General features: G+C 45.4%; 1 long non-coding RNA gene across 2 annotated transcripts in view; it reads left to right on the forward strand.

Annotated features, from left to right (window-relative positions):
• The first annotated feature begins 14,031 nt into the window (after window positions 1–14,031).
• Window positions 14,032–20,245, forward strand: part of LOC137860598 (uncharacterized) — a 7,624-nt gene continuing 1,410 nt past the window's right edge. Inside the window, exons 1-5 of one of the 2 annotated variants that reach the window (XR_011099078.1) lie at window positions 14,032–14,137; window positions 14,241–14,353; window positions 17,968–18,081; window positions 19,025–19,125; window positions 20,212–20,245. The exon at window positions 20,212–20,245 is cut by the window's right edge and continues 1,410 nt beyond it. This is a non-coding gene — a long non-coding RNA (uncharacterized lncRNA). The remainder of the gene's footprint in view (window positions 14,138–14,240; window positions 14,354–17,967; window positions 18,082–19,024; window positions 19,126–20,211) is intronic. The other variant, XR_011099077.1, reaches the window with a different exon arrangement.

The following is a 20,245-nucleotide window of genomic DNA, read 5'->3' on the forward strand; positions in this document are numbered from 1 at the left end:
TTCTTTCTGTCCTTATGAAGTGGCTTTGGCCTTGGGGTGAGGCTGTTGTAGCTGGGGACATGTGGGAGCTGGGAACTGCTGCTCTTACCTGGTGTGATCCAGAAGGTTGCAAGACAGGAGAGAGGGTTCCTGGGGATGGCTGGACCCTGGCCCTGGAAGTGCCTGCTGGGGGCTTTTGCTGGGGCTGCCCCCGCCAGGCACCACCTCCCAACAAAGGTCTTGAGAGTGGAGTCTGTAGAGGATTTGTTTAAGGATGTAAACAAAATATGAGCTCCTTTACCCACTACCTTTCTAAAAACCGATTTTCCTTAGTTGTCTAGAAGGGATCTCATATCCTACAAGTGGTGCATGTCTTGTTTATTAGAAATTTTGTGGCTTGGTTGCATGCTGCTACTGAAAAAGCAATCATTTGGCCTCCATGCAGGTCTCCAAGCCCCACGCATGTGCCTGGCTTTGTCCTTTACACAGCTGGGCCCAGAAAAATGTTTGCGTCCAAGTCTGGCCATGGCATGTTGTTCTTTAGATTATTTGGGGAAAATGGAGGATCTTGTGCTGTATATTTACTAGAGCTTGGACACCTGCCAGGTTAATGGTGGAACCGATTGCTTCTGAAACGCTTTATTTGGCTCAGTGTTTCAGGCAGAGCTGTTTGTGTACGATCCTCAAACCTGGATCTCTTTACCCAGGTGCAGTGCTGTCTAGCATGTCCAACAATGGGCTCTTGGAGTAGAGGACTGACCAGTCAGGCCCACCTGGTGAGCTTTGTGTCCAGGCCAGTCTCCACCCCAGCATGCCACAGGCTGCCCATGGGCTCCTGCAGCCCTGCTGGGAGGGACAGCAAACGCTGCTGGCAGGGTCCCCTCATGTATCACGAGCCTCTGCAGGCTTTTCCGGCACTGCCTGCCTTCTTTCCAGGGTTCAGGTGGTGCATACCTCAGTGTTGCAGCCTTTACAATGCCCCTGTTGTCTAAGTGCAGTGAGGCACTCTGGATGCAAATGCTCTTTTATTTTCACTAAAGCACCAAGAGCAGCACTGACAGCAAAGCAATACTATATTCTCTATACGCACAGGTAATAAATATTGCTGTTTTGAAATTTCTGCACCCACTGGGCATGGGTTGTGTTTTGCTGCATCACACAGTACAATGACAGCATAGAAGTTCCTTCGCCTTAGCATAAAGTAAACAACAAACAAGCAGGTGCCAGCGCGGCTGTCACTGCTGCAATCGGCAGCCCCATCCAGGAGTACTGTGACTCGGCGTCACTTTCACTTCACAAATGGAAGTAATGGCAAAGCCACTTCTCTCCTTACTATCAAAAGCTTATAAAGAGAGTGTTTCATCTAAAGTTTTGTGTAGGCACATTGTACAAATATTTCACTGAGAACATCAGAACAGCGATGCTGCTACTTTCTTTGCTGCTGCATGGGAGCTACCAGCATAGCCACCAATGTCTGTCAGAGGGGTTTTTATCCTGTTTCCTTTATGCTTTTTAAATTCTAATATTGCCTTTCTTCTACCCGCTCCCCATTGCGACTGAAGAGCAAAGCTTAGTCTAACAAGAGCTAAATAACGCACAAATATATACAGGTAGCACTGCAGCTTTGAAGTCCAATATAGGAGGAATGAAAGTTCCTGCTAGTTGGTGCCCTGCTGGAGGTTATCTGCATTTGGTGAGCTCCCAATGTACTATATGAAGTCTTTCAAGGAGCAGCACTGTAGTAGAAACTGCTGAAGTATTTGCCCAATAACAAGTGACAGGAAAGTTGCAAGTTTTCCCCTCCTTTGCTAGCAACTGGATGAAGCCAGGTAGCTGACCCATGCAGCTCCTGGTACCAGTAGGTAGGTGACCATCTGCGTTTGGGTGGCCCTGCTCCCTGGGGAGGCAGCAGAGACAGACCACTCCTCTAAGGACCTACTCCACCTTTTTTGAGAGAAGGCACTGGGTAAAAACAATTTCACAACACTAGTGCCAGGATCTGGGCCGTCAGCCACAAGGGACAAGCACCGCTGCAGCAGAGAGGCCTCAAACTCTTGGCCAAAACCTGACAGTAAAATCTGATAAAGAGCTTAAAGGTGTTGTTCCATGCAGGGTGATCAGACACTTGAACACATCTGTTTCTGGAATAAAAATATGATATCAAGTGGTAAAAATATAAGAAAAAATGTCAAGCTTGGCAAAGGAGAAAATGAAGTCTGCAGTGCTGTGGGATGGAGGAAATCAAAGGCTTGGTCAGTCCAGGAGAGGGTGTGAGAAGAGGGAAAACAGATTGTATTGTCTGAGAGAAACTGGGGGAGGTCTGATGCTGCAACTGATTTTGTGGTGTGTGTTTTTTCTCCACAGCATGATCTTTGCCTTGTCTGAGACAAGAAGCCTAACTCCCACCCACATCCTGCAGGACTCCCTTTTCATTCCAACTCTCCCCAGTGTCTCCAGATGAAGTCTCCCTGGGGGATGCTCTCAGCCTGTCCAAACACCCCACAGCTGACTGCAGGCGCACTTATGCCACAGCAGGAGGGGAGAGCGATGCTTCAGGACAGGACTCTGTGGTAAGGTGCAGAAATCCAAATGCATTCATGTGGCTGTGCTGCCCAGCAGTGGGGATTGGTGCTTGCTGTGATGCCAGGTGAGAGTGTGTACCCCAAATTAACCAAAAAGTGGTCGTGATAAACCAGAGCAACCTCCTGTTGCATGGCAAAGCATCTGGTAGAGCTGCTTGGCCTCAGAGGTGTGTGTGTGCAGGAATGTCCGTGGGTGCCAGTGGGGAAAGAAGGGGCAAGGGGAGCGCGGCTCCCAGTGCTGCTGCGTCAGGCCTGGCATGGCCCCATCTCAATTATTTCCAGGCAGCGTCATGCTCCCTTTGCAGCCCACAGAGCTGCCAGGCAGGCTGCCAAAGGAGGCAGCAGTTTGGCAGGTTTTTAAACACTGACTGCGAGAGCGTGCAATGGGCCATTTGTACCATATGGCAACCAAGAGCTAATCCAGGAGAGGGTGCTGGGCAGCACGGCAGGCCAGTGCCGAAATGCCATTTAGCAGGGGAACATCAGCCCAGGTGGCATGAGTCCACAATGCCGAACTGCAAGGGAGAGCTGGGCAGCAGAGGATGGTCTGGCTTCTGACACTACCGATGTCTAATTCCTCCCACCATCCCCATTCACTGAGCACTTAGAAATACAGTTATGTAGAGTGCAAGGCCATGCTATAAACATGTAAATAGATATTTCAATACAGATAACATATTTTGTATGTATGTATCGCTCTGGGAAGTGTGATGAAGAAAAAGGTAGAGCTCTGTGGGAAAAAACTATTTCTGCCTCTGGTCTGGGATGCTGATGGGAAAGACTGCACTGCCCTGACCTGTTTGTAGGTGATCGATTGATCTCAAGGGGTACCAGCAGGATGGGAATCCTGAGCTTCAGCTGCTCTTGACGATCTTGGCCCTGGGAAGTCAAGTAGATCTGGTTCATGGACGTCTTTCCTTTGAAAGGATGTTTTATCCTGCACAGCTCAGTTGTAAGGGATTTCGTTTACAGTCTTGTTATATTAAACAAATGACATCATCCAATCGTTTGCTCTCTGCTCTTGGGCTCTAATGGATAGTGGTTGTCACAGTTATTGATTTTTTCTTCTCTTACAGAAATCTGGTACTTCAGGAATATTGAGTCATGCTATTATCCAGACAGATGCCAGCTCTGAGTGACAGACAACAGGCTGTTATCACTGTAAACACTTGAGAGCTAGCAAAAAAAAAAAAAGGAACACGAGTGTCATTTATCCACTAAAACACTATAAATAAAATATAGACTTGGTAGCTCTTTCATGACTAAGCTTATAAAGAAGATGGGATTTGTCACTCTAGAACCCCTTGCTGTGGCGGCTGCAAGCAGAAGTGAGCTGATCCCCACCCAGTGCGTGCTGATGCTGGCTGAGAACAGTGAGAGTGCCTGTGCTGGCCTGGATGCTGCTGACTTCAGTAGCTGCAGCACTTCTTGGTGTGCCTTGCTCTTCTTGGGACACCAGCGCATTTTTGGATGGCTGCTGCATGTCAAGTGGCTGTCTTGGATGAAGCAGTCCAAAGTGATGAGTGGCTGCAGCAATCTTCAACTCCCCTGAGGTACATGTAATTAATTTTTCTTCTAACAGGCATCACCTTGTTCTTGTCCTCACCCAGTTTCATTCACCAGAGGTTTTCAGGTATGAACAAGGAGGGCCTGTGTCTCCGCTCACATGTGGGTGCACAGTCAGCCCTGCTTGCTGCTCAGGAGCCTGGAGCAGCACAGTGCTGCCTGGATCTGACCCACACCACTCACTGTGAAAGCGAACAGCTGGCTTGGTCAGGATATGGCAGGATTGCTGTGCTTCTTGCTTTAGCTAAGGGAAGAGGGTAAGATTGAGTGGTAAGTTATGAACTGGTAATCTAAAAGTAAAAGACTAGGAAAGGATGCCCCAAAGCCAGCATTCAGTACATGCTCCCAAACAGCTGTACATTTCTTCCCCTTTTTGCCCTGAAAAACTCAAAGTGAATGTAAAAGCAGAGAGAACCCCAAGGCAGCTGCTGGGTAGACCGGGGAGAAGCCCCAGTGTGCCAGCCCTTTCTTGTATGTCCACCAGCTCGTGGTGACGGGATGTGCCCAGTGCATGGCTGTGTGTCTGCAGCATGGCCCATATGGTGCCATGGCACTACAAGGGCTGGTGCTTGCACACGCAGTGCTGGGGCCTCCTCCCATGTCAACCACAGCTCACCTGGCTTACTGGCTTCCTGCAACAGCTCACAGTTCAAAAGAAGCTAAACCAGCTACACTGATTTTACTGGAAGAAGATGGTTAGTATGCACATCATTTCTGTGTCTACACAGCACTTGAATAGCCTGGGCCTTTCTTTATTACACCAGTGGATAGCAGGCTTACACAAGCAAATGCAATCAGTTTCTACATCAGGAGGAAGAGAAATCTGTGGCTGTTGGGAAAAACCCTTTTGGGTATTTAAAGCTGTGAAGTGATCTGAGGGAGCTGTTGGTTATAATCCCACGGCTGTCCAGGACTTGCTGTTTAAACAGCATAGCACCTTGGTGATCCCATACATCCATTGCTGGTAGTGCAGTGGCAGTGGTGAAGGCTGCCTGTGCTTTAAAAAAGGGCTTGGGAGCAGCAATGCCAAGAGTATGTGGGGTGTCTCAGCAGTGTGGCACTCCAGAGGCCTTGAGCCATCAAAGAGGTCCTCTCCTCTTGCTTCAGGCTCTGCTCAGTTCCAGTCATGAACCTTTAGTAGGTCACAGTTGACTTTTGGTCTTAAACTTCTCTGCTAATACTTCCTCTTGTATCTCCCCCTCTCCTTCTGCATTCTCAGTGTGCCCAGCTTCTTTCATAGACTTGAGTCCTATCTAAGCCTAGTGGGTGATTTCAATTCTCACAACACCCATCTTGGAGTGCTGCCAGATTTCCCAGCACAAGGGTACAATGCAGGTACTTGCATTTGCCAAATGTTTGGTTTCAGGTGTAACAAGCACTGTTTTGCAAGCTTTTTCATATGTCAGAGTTGTCAGGTTTTCTTCTTCCAAGCTGGGATGCCTGTCAAAAGCAGCATCTGGTTTGTCTGACAGTATTAACTGCTACAAACCCCACTGCTAATTGTGCATCCTTTACTGTTTGTCTTTTCTTAGTGCCTCCTCTGCTGTCTTGCTAGGCAGACTTCCCAAGCAGAAAGTGAGCAGCTTGGTTATTTTTCCTCTTGGCTAGATCTTTTATGGTTTCTCACTTGCTTTCAGCAGGCTGAAGAAGAACATCTTCTAGGGGAAAGTCTGCTGTGTTCCCATTGGGCTTCCTCACACCCCTTGCTCAGCTGTGCCTGGCTAGTGTCACCCAGCACATCATCCCACAGGGCTCTCCCAGCAGTGACACACACTGCTTGGTGCAGCTTGGGCCATATCCTGCCTTGACTTCGGGTGGAACATGATTTTGTAGCGAGGCTTTGGCTCATTCCTCCTGCGAGCTGTGCCTGGACATGATAATGGACACCTTTCTCAGGAGAGTTTCGTCTGGTGAGGCGGAAGATAACATGTATTAGTTGGCATCTGTTAAGCTATATAGTGCCCAGAAAGTGGATTTCAGAACCCCTGAAACAATGTAAATACATTGAAAAAAGAGAATTAAAAAAGATAGATGCTAAGCCATTCTGTAGATTTAAATCATAAAACTTTAATCGAATTAATAAGTTCAAATCTGTTTCTAGATATAGGCTATTTCATTGAGCTAAAGCTATTTCCCCTTTAGAAGATATTCTGTAATTTATTACTGCTTATGTAGAGGATACAATAGTTTGCATAAAATAAATAGAACTGGAGGCTCTTTGGCTGTGCTGTGGTGCTGAAACCTCATTTACCATCTCCTTTAAAATGTACATCTCTCTCAGACTCCAAAATTCTTTTCTACAGAAAAGCAAGCTTAGGCTATGAGCTGGGATTTATACAGTTGTTTCTGGAATTGGTTCTGAAAGCGTGATACAATAAAAACTTGATTATAGGACTGCAGCTACTTGTCCTGAAGGAAATGAAACCACTCTTGTTTTGGTAAAGGTGGCTAACCTGAAGGTAGAAGCCACAGCCTGGAATATTTCGCAGATTCACATTTCTGTTTGTTGATTCCATGTTAAACAGAATAACCAAGCATGCTGAAGGTAAAGCCCTCGTTTAATTAACCCTCTTGGTGTAGTACCATGTGATTAAATGTGACTGAGCTGCTCCTTGGGGCTTCTGCTACTGAAAATACTAACAATAATAATTTGTTTTGTTTTTATATTTAAACACATTACTGCATAGCTCGGTGCAGAGATAATTACCAATTTTATCTCCTGTGTTTTTCTAATGTTCATTAATAACAATAAAGGGTTGTAGGTTAAAAACTCATTTAATTGCCTTTATGTTAATGACATTATGAATAGCCTTAGCCACAAGATTCTAATTCTGTCCAGTATCCTGCTTCTCAGTAAAGCCCCAGGAGAGCTGCTCATTTTATCAGCATTACTGATTCAGAGTTTTTCCTTGCAGGTGGGTTTTTGTACATAATCAGAATTAATGCACAACACATTTTGTAAGGAACAGAGTAGAAGCACTCTGAATAAGTAATTAACTAGAGTGCTCTAGGAAAAATGCCTGAGCAAATTTTTTAGCATATTCATAAAACATTAAGAACAGTCACAAACACAGTGGAAACAATTTACTGGTAATGTGCTTTCATGCCATTTTCTAACTCTCTTCTTCCCCCCTCCTCCCCTTTTTTCTTTTAATGAATGGAGAAAAAAAAAAAAAAAAGAAAAAAAAAAAGGAAAGAAAAGATTTCAGTTCTTTCATTAAGGGGCACCTGCCCTTGAAACAGATCACGTTCCGAGCTGCGTTGGACAAGGATTTACCAGAAGATAAATAGAATACGAGGCTTCTAACAGAAAATAGACTTTCTTCTCCTCCATGTACAAATGGCCTCCTCTCTGCACCACCTTCTGGGTCCTGAAAGACACAGAAGGAAAGGTTATCTGAGATACTTCTGCATCTACTGATAATTAAAAATAAAGATGCTGATGGAGGGCAATTTGCAACATGCCAAAGAGAATGTTTTTTTCATTGTTTGGATGAGTAAAGTGCTTGGGTCTTGTCCGCATGCTCAGGACATGTTAAATACTTGTATTTCCTATAGCTCAGCCATAGGATCTGTGTGTCCCTGTCCCTGGTCCTGGTCCTGCTCCCTGTCCTCCAGCCCAGCAGCGGGTGGGCCAGGAATGTCCTGCAGGGGTGGCTGCTGCAGACCTGTGGAGGTGCCTTGGGCTGAGGGCTCTGCACTGCAGGAAGACCTAAAACAGAGACTTGCCCTGTACCCGGCTGGTACTCTGCAGCCAGCCCAGGCACTGCAGAAATTTGCAATAGCCTGGCTGGGGCAATGGGTGCTCAGCATGGCAGCCATGCACCTCAGAAGTTTTGGAGCAGTGGGATGAAGTTGAGGTTACAAAAATCTTTAAAAAAATATTATTAATAATAATAAAAAATCTGATTTTTTTTTTTGAGTCCTGGCTCCTGAGTTTTTGCTTGTCACCAGAATAGCAAGGAAAGTGACTGCTTATTGGAGTGGGAGCTGCGGTATGCTGGTAGGCAGGTGGCTCCCGGGGCTGGGGCTGCATCAGGGAAACAATGAATCCTGTATGGCCTGCAGCACAGCTCTGTTCTGTACATGAAGGTGAGAGACCAAGGTGGTCATTTGATTGTAAGCCAGCTTCTCTTCTGGATCTGTCCTGAGGGGAAGCTGGAGATGTCTGCATCTGGTCAGCCAGGGATGCGGCTGGACTGAGGTCCTGTGGTGGACCTCAGCTGAAGGTGGCCTTGCCCTGCAGTCCCATCATGGCAAGCTGCACTGGCACTGCTTTTCCCTTCAGAGGTGGAGGCTCTCAGTTGTCGTGAGGGCTGCTGAGTGAGCCTATGTTGCTTGGCTGGGCAGAGCCTCCTGGTGAAGGCCCAGGAAGGTTGGGCTCTTGAAGGCTGTCACTACCATTTGGTGTGGAAGCTGAGAGCCGGAGCAGAGGTCCTGCCCTGCCAGGCCTGCCCTCTTGGCCACTGAAATCCCCCCGGCAACTCTTCGCTCAGTGATCTTTCTGACAGGCAGCAAAAGCACAGTTGTTTGCTTAGTTTGCTTAAAAATAGTTTTCTAAATTTGCAAGCAACAGTTCTGCCTGTCTGGAGCCTGGTGCCCTAGGCTGTGTGACAGCATGAGTGACCACAGGCATGGCCCAAGCTTATTGTGACAGTGCTGGGGACATTGATATGACAAAGCCATGTACAAACCTATCATTTTTCCCTTCCTATCGTGGGCAGGTGGAGGGAGATGTTGTGCCCATGGCTATTTGGCATGCACAGGTGGATACAGGGACCCGCAGCTGCAGCTCTGGGTCACCAGAAGCTGGGGTACCCGAAACTGGGTTGGAGGCAGAGGGGCTGGTACATGGTGAGGGTGACAAGCTGGAGACATTCTGCTTTGCATTGACTCCTTTTCAATTTCTTTCTCAATCTGTACATAAAATTTCAAAGTGAAAAGTCATTTTTGGATGGCTAAAATGGATGGCTCTAAGCAGAAACATTTAGAAATGGCCACCCTCTCCTCACAGGAAGGGATAAAATAAAAACGATGTGCTCTTTCTTAAGAAAGCTTCTATAAAAAGATGTTTAGTCTAAATATTGCAGGCAATATTTTAGATATGCAGCTTTCCTCAACTTGTGCCAGGGTTGGCCATGCTCTGTGGCTGGTTTAGGTCAGGACTCATCTCATTATTTGGAAAGAAACATATGTGCTGTTATAAGGTAGGAGATCTAGCAACCAACTGGCAACCTAATTTCTGTCCATAGTTGATATAAAACTGGATTCTGGCAGTTTTCCCAGCATATGAAAGGAAAATATTTTAAGAAAGTAGGTATTTAGTTCCTCGAGCTTAAGTCGAAATTTTTCTGACCTAATACCTGCAGCCTGAAATCATTTTGCCAGAGCAACATCCATCCCTATTTTGATGGTAAAATGTGTAATGTGTCCTTCAACAGTTCATTAATTACTGGTTTGTGTGCACCTAGCTAACTATGCAACCCCTAGGCTTTCAGTTGTATGTTGCACCATTTACTATTACAACAACTTACCCATCAGCAAAAAATCCTAAAAATGAGCCCAAGCTACTTCTGAATGTGTGCATCAGACATTTTAGTCTTGGAGCTAGCTCTGTAAAAGGTAGGGATTTAAAAATAACAATACAAAAACCATGAAAATTATCCAATCCATGAAAAATATGCAGCCTCAGTAACACAGCATCACAGCAGATCCACTGGCTCTGTGCAGAAGCAGTTGCAAACCCTGTCTTGGGGGTCTCTGACAAAAAGGGTCCATGCTTCTGAGGCACCCACATGCGGTGTCCCCTTCCCAAGGTCAATAGGAGTCCAGCTCGCAGAGCACCAGCAGGATCAAGCTCTGAGTTCCTATGATGTTTAGCACCCTCGGGTAGTGTGGTTGTTTCTTTGCAGCTCCATTTTTTTAATGTTTGTTTTTCTGCAAATGACCTACTCTCCTTCATTATTAAGTATAAAAGCATGGAGGAATTACTTATACAATCTTTTCTATCTTTTGTAAAGGAGGAGGGGGGAGATTGTCAATTGCTTTTGAATGATGACTTGTGCTTACACTGATCTGATGTTGTGAATTTACCACCTTTCCAGAGCTAGGCACATTCCCTAACATTTTGCAGTGGTAAATATGTAGACCTACCACTTATCTAGTAACAAATGAGTATTGTTGCAATAGATTGGAAAGAATAAAAACAAACTAATGTATATTTTTCAACTTCCTGGTGCTTTAACCTTTCTTAAGAAAAGACTCATGGGACATAATTGAAGGAAAATGTTTTTCTTTAGCAGATGGATTGCTTTGCTCAGATAATATTTTAGTTATGCCAATAAAATGAAGGGTACACAGAAAACCATGAAACTGCCAGCAGTTGTTAGTGCATGACTATTACCAAGGCAGAAATGAGGCCAAAGCAGTGATAAATGTGCACATCTCCCTCTCCATCAGCTGAGGAATGACCTGGGTACACTTTACATCTGAGCACCGAGTGGGCCAACATTTTTCACAGCAGCACTTAATAGTGGACATTAACTTAGCCCTCTCCAAAAGGGCTGACCCGGAGGCTACCCTCTGCAGTTCTCCAAACTGTAATCACTTCTTCAGTCTATAATTTTATTAAATAGCATGCACCTTTTCCAGCCACTTATTGGCCAATTAAGTCAAGTTCTCACTGAGGGGGTCCAGCTGGCTTCAAGTTATCTTAGATGAATTGATTGAAGACATTCTGCAATCTATGAACCCAGTTTAATGATCTAGGTGATAATACTTGTAATTCTTCTCAGTCAAGGGAATTTGCTGCAGCTGTTGTCTGCAAATCCATGTTCTGATACAGTGAAGTACCACAAGAGCATTAATCCGCCCTCAGAGTTTTATAGCGATGGCTGCATTGCAAAATGGGAAATTTAACATTCACACAGTATTACCAAGTGAAAACAATTTTTGTTGACGTGTTTTTATTTTATTTTATTCTATTGTGTTAAAGAGGTTATGTGGAAGAATACATTATTGATAATACTTAAAATTGGCAACTGTACAGCAGTACAAAATAGCCTGCTAAAATATTGCATAAAATGTTTGAGATTGAAAATGAGATTTGCCTCAGAGCATGAACAGATCCCTTTTAAAATTGGGAGGTGGAACAGAGCTCTACAAATAAAACTACTGGGCGAGATCAGCTCATTGATGTGTTTGGTTAATGATAGGACAGTTTGTTTATTCCAGAGTTACTTGGGGGTAAATGAGACCGTAATCTAACGCCCCCACTTTTATTTATTTATTTATTTATTTATTTATTTATTTATTTATTTATTTTAATTTGAAGTGTTTTATGGAAGGCATGAACAAATACCAGGGAACTGATGCTACCCCATGATTCCATAGCATTAACGGGTGAAGAGGCTGGAACCCTTCCCTTCCCCAGACCTGGAGCTATTGAAGTGCTGCTGAAGAGGTGTTGGACCTTGGCACTGGCCTGAAATGTATCTGTGAGACCTGCAGCAGCTGCACCAGGACCTGTGAAAACACAGAAAGAATCATGTTTCCTTGTCCTGGTGGCACATGGCACATGCCTCTTTTCTGAGCCACATGAATGTTCATGCCCTCCCTGTGAAACAAATATAACTAATGCTAGGGAATATTTTTCGTATTGAAAATTCAACATACTTAGTAATGAATAGCCTATAGTGCATCTGTGAAGTTTGTGTGTGTGAAATGGGGTGGCTGGGTTTTGGTTTTCACACAGAAGAGGCAGCTGCACTTTTAATGTATGTTGTGCTGCAGGCACACATTCACTTCTGGGGTGAAGGGACATCCCTTCCTGCCCAGTGTGATCGAGCCCATCTCTGCAACATCCTCCTTGCTGTCCTCTGCTTTTGATGAAAATTACATTTTTAACTGTAGGATGCCGGAAATAGGCACTTTTCGAAGGTTGATGTCAGGCTTCCAGCTCTGTCTGGCTCTCCCCATGCCCATCTGTGCTGGCCAAGCCCAGCATTGGAGGCCTCATGGGTGCCCTGGCCACGGCTCTGGGGGCTAACAGAGCCAGCTGCCCACCACAGCCTTCCCTGCATGAAGGCACAGCCTGGACTCAGTGGGTTTCTAGTTTTGGTGGATTTGGTTCAAGCTGTGTCAGTAAAATCGGATCTGCTAATCAACCAGCTATATGGATATCAAGTCTCTGGGGATGTAGGCAATATTGAAAAAGCATTGTAATGCTGGCATAAAAGGAAAATCACCTCTCTTGACAAATTTCTGAGGGAGGTGGCTCGGGCTCTTTGGGTACCAGCATCAGTGCATGCAGGGTGGACTGAAGCCATTTGGCCAGACCACCCTTGAGTGTGTGGCAGAGTCGCTGGGGGAGCTGGCCCTCTTGAGTGGCTCCGCACCATGGGCAGATGGCTTCATGTACCATGGAGCTTCCCAGGGGATTTCGGGCATAAGTGCAATGAGGGGTTGGACATGTGCTGCCATTTATGAAATTAGTGGGATGTGAACAACATGCAGGAGTAAGAAGCATCTTTGATGTTAACCAGACAAAATAACTCTGAAATGAACTGAACCAGGGGCATGCTCCTGCCTGATGTGGTTGATGTGTGCACAGCCAAACCCCTGTGCAGCTTTCGCCATTTGCCATACTTCAGCAGATGCACGCTGTGCTCTCCCTTCTGTCATTGCTCACAACAGAAACCACGGCCAGGGACGTCTCCTTGTAGAGGCGTTTGGATTAAAGCGGGTATGACTGAGGGAGCCTGGTATGGCCACAGAGAACATCTTGTTCCCCACATTTAGCCATGGGCAATGTCAAGTAGTATATGTTACATGAATGCTTTTCTCCAGTCCCATAGGCTGTGTTCTGGAGGTTGGCTGTGCAAGGCAAAGGGTTTTGCTTTACAATAATAGACCTACACACAAATACTCAATTCTTCATCCTTGATACCCAGAGCAGCAGCTCCCAAATTAGGGGGCTGCCTCGCTTGGAACAGAGAGAGGCTGAACTGAAAGGGGACTGCCACTGCAGTATCGTACCCTGTGGCCAGGCAGTGCAGCAGTGGCATCATGGATATGGTGCTGTGGTTTCACCATAGATATACTCAAAAGAAGGGTTAATTAGCACATCTGCCTTTGATCCTCCACTTGCAAGGGAAGAGAGAGTTTAGTCTGTAATGCCAGCCAGCTTCCAAACACTTTGTGGATTTTGGCAAGAGGCTGCACAGTCATAACATTTGAATATTAGCACTTTATAGTTCTGCCACACTAACAACTGCTAATTAGGCAACTTGGGCATGGCTGAGTGCTGCCTTGAACCCTGTACAGTAATTTACACCTATGTACAACTACAGCTCTGACATGGGAATGCTTTACACACAGTTCACATGCACAGTGATGATTAGCAGCAGAGGAATCCCGATACTGGGTGCCTCTTGCCTCCCCCTCCCCTTCCCAGTGCTAGTTTCTGCTCCCTGGCAGCACCCAGAGGTGGAGATGGGACACTCAGGCTAGCAGCCAGCCTGGCACAACCCCTGCTGTGAGGGGACAGCAGGGCGCAACCACATCAGCTGCCCCCGAGTTCATCCTCCTGGGGCTTCAGCAAGATTGGAGATGGGTTTCTTCCCATGCTGGTAGATTCTCCTTTGGCCAACAGCAATAGTGAAACTGAAATGTTTGATTCATTATCCATCCCATGAGTTTTGCTTTCTCAGATTCTTGTTACTGTCTTTTGTTTTGTTTTGTGTGTGTGTGTGTATGTGCACATTGGCTTACACAGCTGCCAGCTGTGCTACATGTTGTTAAATTGCTGCTGTTCCCTCCTATCCCCCATGCACCTATTATTAATACTAACACGATGAGGTTCTCTGCTCCTAGTACAGCCATTTTCAATTAAAACACCAGTACTCAGATAATCTCCTGCAGCTGGGTTACTCGAGGTGTGGCAGATAAGCACTGAGGAAGGGGCTCTTGCCTTAGTAGTGACTTGAGCGGCTGTTGCTCTCTATACGGGGGTGAGGGTGCTGATTCTAGTGGAGCTGGGCATAAGCTGACTGATGTGTCTGGAAATTGCTTACTCTTGTGTTTACTTTTTTTTTATTATTATTTTCTTTATAGAATGGTGATAGCCTGTCCTTGTATGAATGAGGTGTCTGCACCTAGATGTGAGCTGAAGAGTCCCTGAAGTCCCCCTGGAGAGCTCCTCCTTGTCTCCTGCCCTTAGCTTGCAGGTAAATGTTCAGAGTCTCTCCTCTCTGCAAGGCTTGGTCCTTTTGTGGCAGAGTGCTCTTCTGGGCTCTGTTGCCTCCCTGTGATGCAGAGGTTATTCCTTGTACTCCCAAGGGAACAAGAATGCATTGGGAATGTGACTGGGCCTGCTTTCTCCTTAGCAGCACAAAGGAGGTGTGTTCACCTGAGCTAAAAATGTACTTATTCTTAAAAAAAAAAAAAAAAAAAAAAATTTTTCTTTTGGAATAAAGCATAATAGCATAATGTAAGCAGATAAAAAATAATGGTTAGTCTGGCTATTTCTCTGGGGAAAATCCGAGCTGCTTACCTCACTATTTCTTGGACTACTCTAAAATTGGCTACATTTTTCCTCACCACTGTGGGAGGAATAGACCTGAGTTACATCTGCAGTGCTAGCTAGGATACAGTGATTTTAATGCAATTTCCTAACTGTTTTTATATTTAATTACTGAGATCCTGAGCCCTGGGTACTTAACTCGAGGTGTCTACAAACAGGCACAGAACAAAGCAGGGCTGTGTGTTTCTGCAGGGTTTAGACTTTAGGTGCGTATAATGCCTTGGTACTTGGGTGTTTTTTTGACGTTCTGTACTGCATCTCTTTAATAAAAGAGAAAGCAATAAAAGCTGGCAATCAAATAAGCAATAAAAGGGCAAAACTGTATTTTCCCCTCTATAATTTGATCTGTAAGAAATGTAAATCGCTCATCCAGAAGAGAATGACTTTCAATTAGTCCTGTTTTCTTAAACATGCAAATCCCCCAGCCGTGTTTAGCAGCACAGTTTTGCCCTAACTCTGCAGAGAATTCCCAAGCAACCTTTAATAGACGGCCATGCCTTCAGGCTTGTCCACTTATGTTTTCTCTCCTGCATAGGCACAAGATAGATTATGCATATTATTATTCATAAGTGCCACCTATTGAAAGCACAACTATGGGGATGTTTGCAAATGGTGGGCTGTCCCAATATTTCATGTGAGCTGTCCCTGCTCACATGAAATATTCCTGCTCTCTGACAGATCCTCCAAACCTTGTCCTCAAAGTTACTGGTATTTTTCTTCTCAGATATACTGGCATGGAAAAGGACTTGCAAAACATCTGGTAGCCTCTAAAAAGCAGCTAAAATCGAGAGGTCTTTTCCTATTTTCCTCCTGCAGAGGTGTTTGCTGGCTGATGCCTTTGTTTCCCTGAGAGAGATGGCATTTAGGCTGGCTCTGGGGAAGGCTCAGCCTAGGCTGCTGGGAAGGAAGAAGACAGTGATGCCACACTGCTTTGCATGGGTGTTCTTCATCAAGGACAGGGATTCCCCTGGCCATTATGGGAAATAACAAACAGCTAGTATAGAAAAGCAGAGAAGCAAAGACATAGGAGTATCACGTGACTGAATGTCATCTCTTTTATTAGAGCATTCTTAGATAAAGCATAAATACAACTGCTTTTCTGGTGGCAATTCATTTAGTTCTTAAACGTGTATTTATTTTTTACTCTTGCTTTCATATATTAATGTTTTCTTGCACTCTTAAGTGTTTGGTGTAAAGAACAGAGCTTCATATGTTTCGTTCCCCATGCAGGACTCCTTTTCTGTTAGCTATAAAATAGCTTTCAAACAATATATGGTTATGAGTTAAGAAGTAGGAATAGTATTTAAATAAATGTTTTGAATGCTGCTGGCTAGAATTAAGCATAACCCTACGCTTCTGCAAAAGGTCAATTGCGATTCTAATTACTCTTGTGCAAAGTAGCTCATGTTTGAACTGTGCAGTTATAATTAATATATATACCTTATTGCCAACTGTATGCATTTTTGATCATTAGAATCTGGACAGCCTTATTATGTCTGGATAGTCTGAATGAATATGTGAATCTCTGTGGGCTGACTTTCTCTTACACCAGTTCCATGACAATGTAACTGTGCTGTCTCTAATTGCACTGTGCCAATATAAATCTGGGGCACTAACCTGGGGCAGGAGACACACAGCACTTGTTGTGGTGAGCAGTGCTCCGATATCGCAAGGTGTACAGCGGGCTGATGCAAGCAAGGCCTACAAACACAGCTGCAATGGGTCCACCATGAAAACCTTACTGATCTCCCAAAGGTAACAAGCATGGTGGCCATAAAATGCCTGACTGTCTACTAGACGTTTTCCCTACCTCTCTGCATAGGGAAGCATGTTGGAAAGTGTTTCCCCTAGTGGGAAAGTGGGCTGAGCTGGGTGATGGGGTGCAGCTGTTTCCTTGCCCTGCAGGGGGTCCCCTGCTTGCTCTCAGGCAGCAGGAAGGGGTGGGGAGCACAGCCCTGGCTCCAGCCCCACCACCTCAAAATATTGAGTGCATCTATGTTCTTGGGTAACAATGCGAGGACCCAGGATAAAATCCCAGTGAAAGGAGAATTACATCAGGGTACAAAGGTGTGGGATGGAGCTCAGCATCCAGCACTAAGCAGTTCCTGAGCTGGGCTCTGTGCTGGGTGCTGTCCCACCACCAGCACTGACCAGGGACCCTGGGCACCACCCATGACAGACATGAGCTTGGGAACTGGCTCCTTGCACCACTGTGGAGGTCATGCATGTACCTGCTGGGAAACCCATGTGTCCTGACTGATCCCTGCTGAAGCACAGATGGGGCATGTTCTGCCTGTGGGTGCCATGGGCTTGGAAGGTTCCTGTATGGCTGTGGTGCAGCCCCAAATCTTCCTACATCTATGCCTCTCTATAGCAGCAGTGCCCTTTCCTTTCAAATGTCACTGGGAAGTGCTGGATAACCTCTGTGCACCTCTATCGCTGTTGTTATCCTGCTCTGTAATAGCAGTGGTGGCTGCAGAAAGTGCTGGGGGCACAGCTCCCCTGTTCCAGCCCTGCTCAGGGGAGCAGAGTGTGTGTCTGGGCCCTTGGCCCCTCATGCCGAGCTGCTGATGTGGGTGCCAATTAGTGTCAGCTGTGTTGGGAACCAGTGATGGGGCCGCTGGTGTGCATAGGCCACCTCTGTGCTGCCACCACCTTGGCACAGCTGTCAGATGGGGATGGGTCTGCCACTGCTGACACACACCCCTTTGGAGCTGGTGATTTAGGAGGTGAAAGGCATAATATGCTGTCACCGTTTCCTGAATGGCATGGCTGTGGCACTGGGAAGCATGGTCACAGCGTGCAGCATGGGTTTGGTCTGGTCCTGATTCTGGGAAGTGCTCCCTAAAGGCGTGATGCTTCATCACTGAGTTATTTTATGTTGCTGCAGTTCATGGTGTATTTAGAAGCCTTCATCCATCTTGTTACCCTGTAACACGATGGCTGATCATTAGTATGCCATCCCTCTTTGTGAGTAGGAAGAGGGATAGCTCTTGACTTGAGTAAAGATGAAGGTGGCAGAGGATCAGCTGTCACTTGTGGGTGTGTGTCCTGCATTGTGTAGTGCATGCAGAGGAAACTATCCCACCCTGGTGATTCATGAACACTGTGTTATTAAATGGACGTGTATATAATGCACCCAAGCATTCACTCAATTGCATATATTTAGGAAGACACATTTGTTGTGCATCTTCCCTGTACAGAAGTTGTTTGTATGTGTGCTTGCATACATAAACATTGTCAAAAAATTCACTGTAGGTAGCATCATTGAAAACTAGAGCTGAAGCTAAGAACAGCACTCATAACCCAAGCTGCAATGCCACCAGTCAAGCAGGATGCTTTGTGAAAAGGAGAAACAGCATGTGTGTATGTGTAAGTACCGTTGTAGGCTCTTGTGCCCAGGAGCATATGCTTGTAAAAACAACTTGTGTGTGTGCATGCAGTTAGATGTGTGAGTGCTTTTCTGTATCTGAAAAGCTCCCTGAAATAACCCAACATGAAGCCAGAGTGTGTTTGTGTTAGGTTGAGACGCTGGCATTAGGATGATTGTATGACTCCATTAACAGTGTGTTATGGCTTCAATTTCACTTAACATCTGAGTTGTTCACATTAAAACATGCCCTTGGCCTGACAAGGCATTATTAACTTGCATTTAATAAAAATAAAATATTACATTTAAAAAAACTGAAAGCTGACAAATTTGATTTAAATGAATACTGAACTCCAGGCAAACGTGTTGCTTGAACCCTGCCTGCTGTACTGTAACTGACAGGAAGCATTAAAGTAATATTGAGTGGTCAATATGCGATTAAATATCACATGTCAAGCTTAGCAAGAATGTTCCTTCCAAAGAAAATTATATTGTTAAAAATAAGTGACAAATTCTAAGCAGCTCTTTCAAATTCACGAAGACATGTGAAAGAATGGAAGTGTGCTAGTAATAAACCAGATTCTCTGCAGGAGAGAACTCCTGTACAGAGCCATATAGAGCATCTACAGGTAGTCAGATGAAAATGATTGCACATATTTTAAGCAATAAATTTCGTTTGCATTTGCCATAGAACATAAAGAGAAGAGACATGCTACATTTTCACACCATGTTCTTATCTGAAAGCTTTTGCTGTCATGCTGTTCTGTCTAAAGGGATTATTTATTTATATAGAGACTCGAGCATATAAATGTATATGTACATGCACGGATACATATGTGCTAGAGCAATCATGAGCAGCATTTAGAGTGTGTAACTTAGATTTAAGTTCATATTTAAAATAATGATAATTGTAATAGTAATAATGAATGTCCCCCTTGCCATTAGGTGTCTGGGAATGCAAATTCTTTGTGGCTGTGGTCCATTATGGCTTCTAGCTGGGAGAACATGACTAAATGTGATCAACTTTCACATCGTGCTTGCTGCAAGTAAGGCACAGAGCTCTTGCTTTCCCCTTTCTTCAGCAAGGATCCATCCAGGATTACCAGGGTGCCATCAGGGTAGTGTCCAGCAGTCTATCTAGAATAGAGAATAGACATAGCAGCAAAATGTTGAGATCCACAGCCTCAGACAAATTATGTGATATGCCTAGGTCAAGAGATTAGCAAAGCCAGGTGAGATCTGAGACCTATTTGTTACTGCCCAAGCCCAAATTAAGTTTTAAATATTGTCAGAAATGAGAAACAGCTACCAGATGGTGCCAGGATAATTCATCTCACTGTGTCCAGAAAATGTCTCTTAGTTCCATCATGGTGCCTGCTATCCTGCATGAGGAAATGCCTGTCGGAGTAGCTCCCTGAGCAGGCAAGGGCCCCATTTCCATTCCAGGGGCTGTAAGCTCCGTGCCATCCTGCCTAGTGCCATTGTCCCTTGGGCAAAGGTTGGGCAAGGTTTTAGGTTGAAGGGAACACAAAATGATATCTTTCAATTTTATGGGTAAGGGGAGAGGAAAAGCATCTGCTCTTCTTCCCATGCCCTGCCTTCAGACCCAGCTTCAAGGCTGGTGACTGAGCCCTGCAGGGCGACACGCAGGTGTCCCCAGGTCTGGCTGCCTCTGCTGTGGTCTTGCTGCAGCCTGATGTGCGTTTGTGCTGTCAGCTTGGCTGGGTTGCGGGCCCTGGTCCCAGTGCCAAGGGGTCAGAAAGCACTAGGGCTACTGCATACTGCCCTGTGGGTGCTGTGTCACACAGCTGAATCAGATGAAAGGCAGTGAAGGCAATGTGTGAGTGATCTGCCCCTGAGCCATGAAACCTCTTCCCTGCTTCCCTCATCCCCAAGAACCCTCTCTCCAACCCTTTCTCTGTTCTGGTCATGTGGTCAGGGAAAAATACAGGGCATTTCTAAAAGCCCCCATAGTTAGAAGTGTCCTTTATTAGTGCAAAGACTACAGGAAGACAGTGTTCTATTTTGTGGCAGTGGTGAAAACACAAGAATGGTGCAAGAGATGCTCAGAGCTCTGTGGTGCTCTTTGTAAAGGGTGGTTTAAACTGGAAGCAACTGGCTTTGCTCTACAGCTATGGCGAGGACACGGCTGTTTGACCATAAGAT

This window comes from Anas acuta, chromosome 8 (assembly GCF_963932015.1).
Source record: "Anas acuta chromosome 8, bAnaAcu1.1, whole genome shotgun sequence".
Classification (NCBI taxonomy): domain Eukaryota; kingdom Metazoa; phylum Chordata; class Aves; order Anseriformes; family Anatidae; genus Anas; species Anas acuta.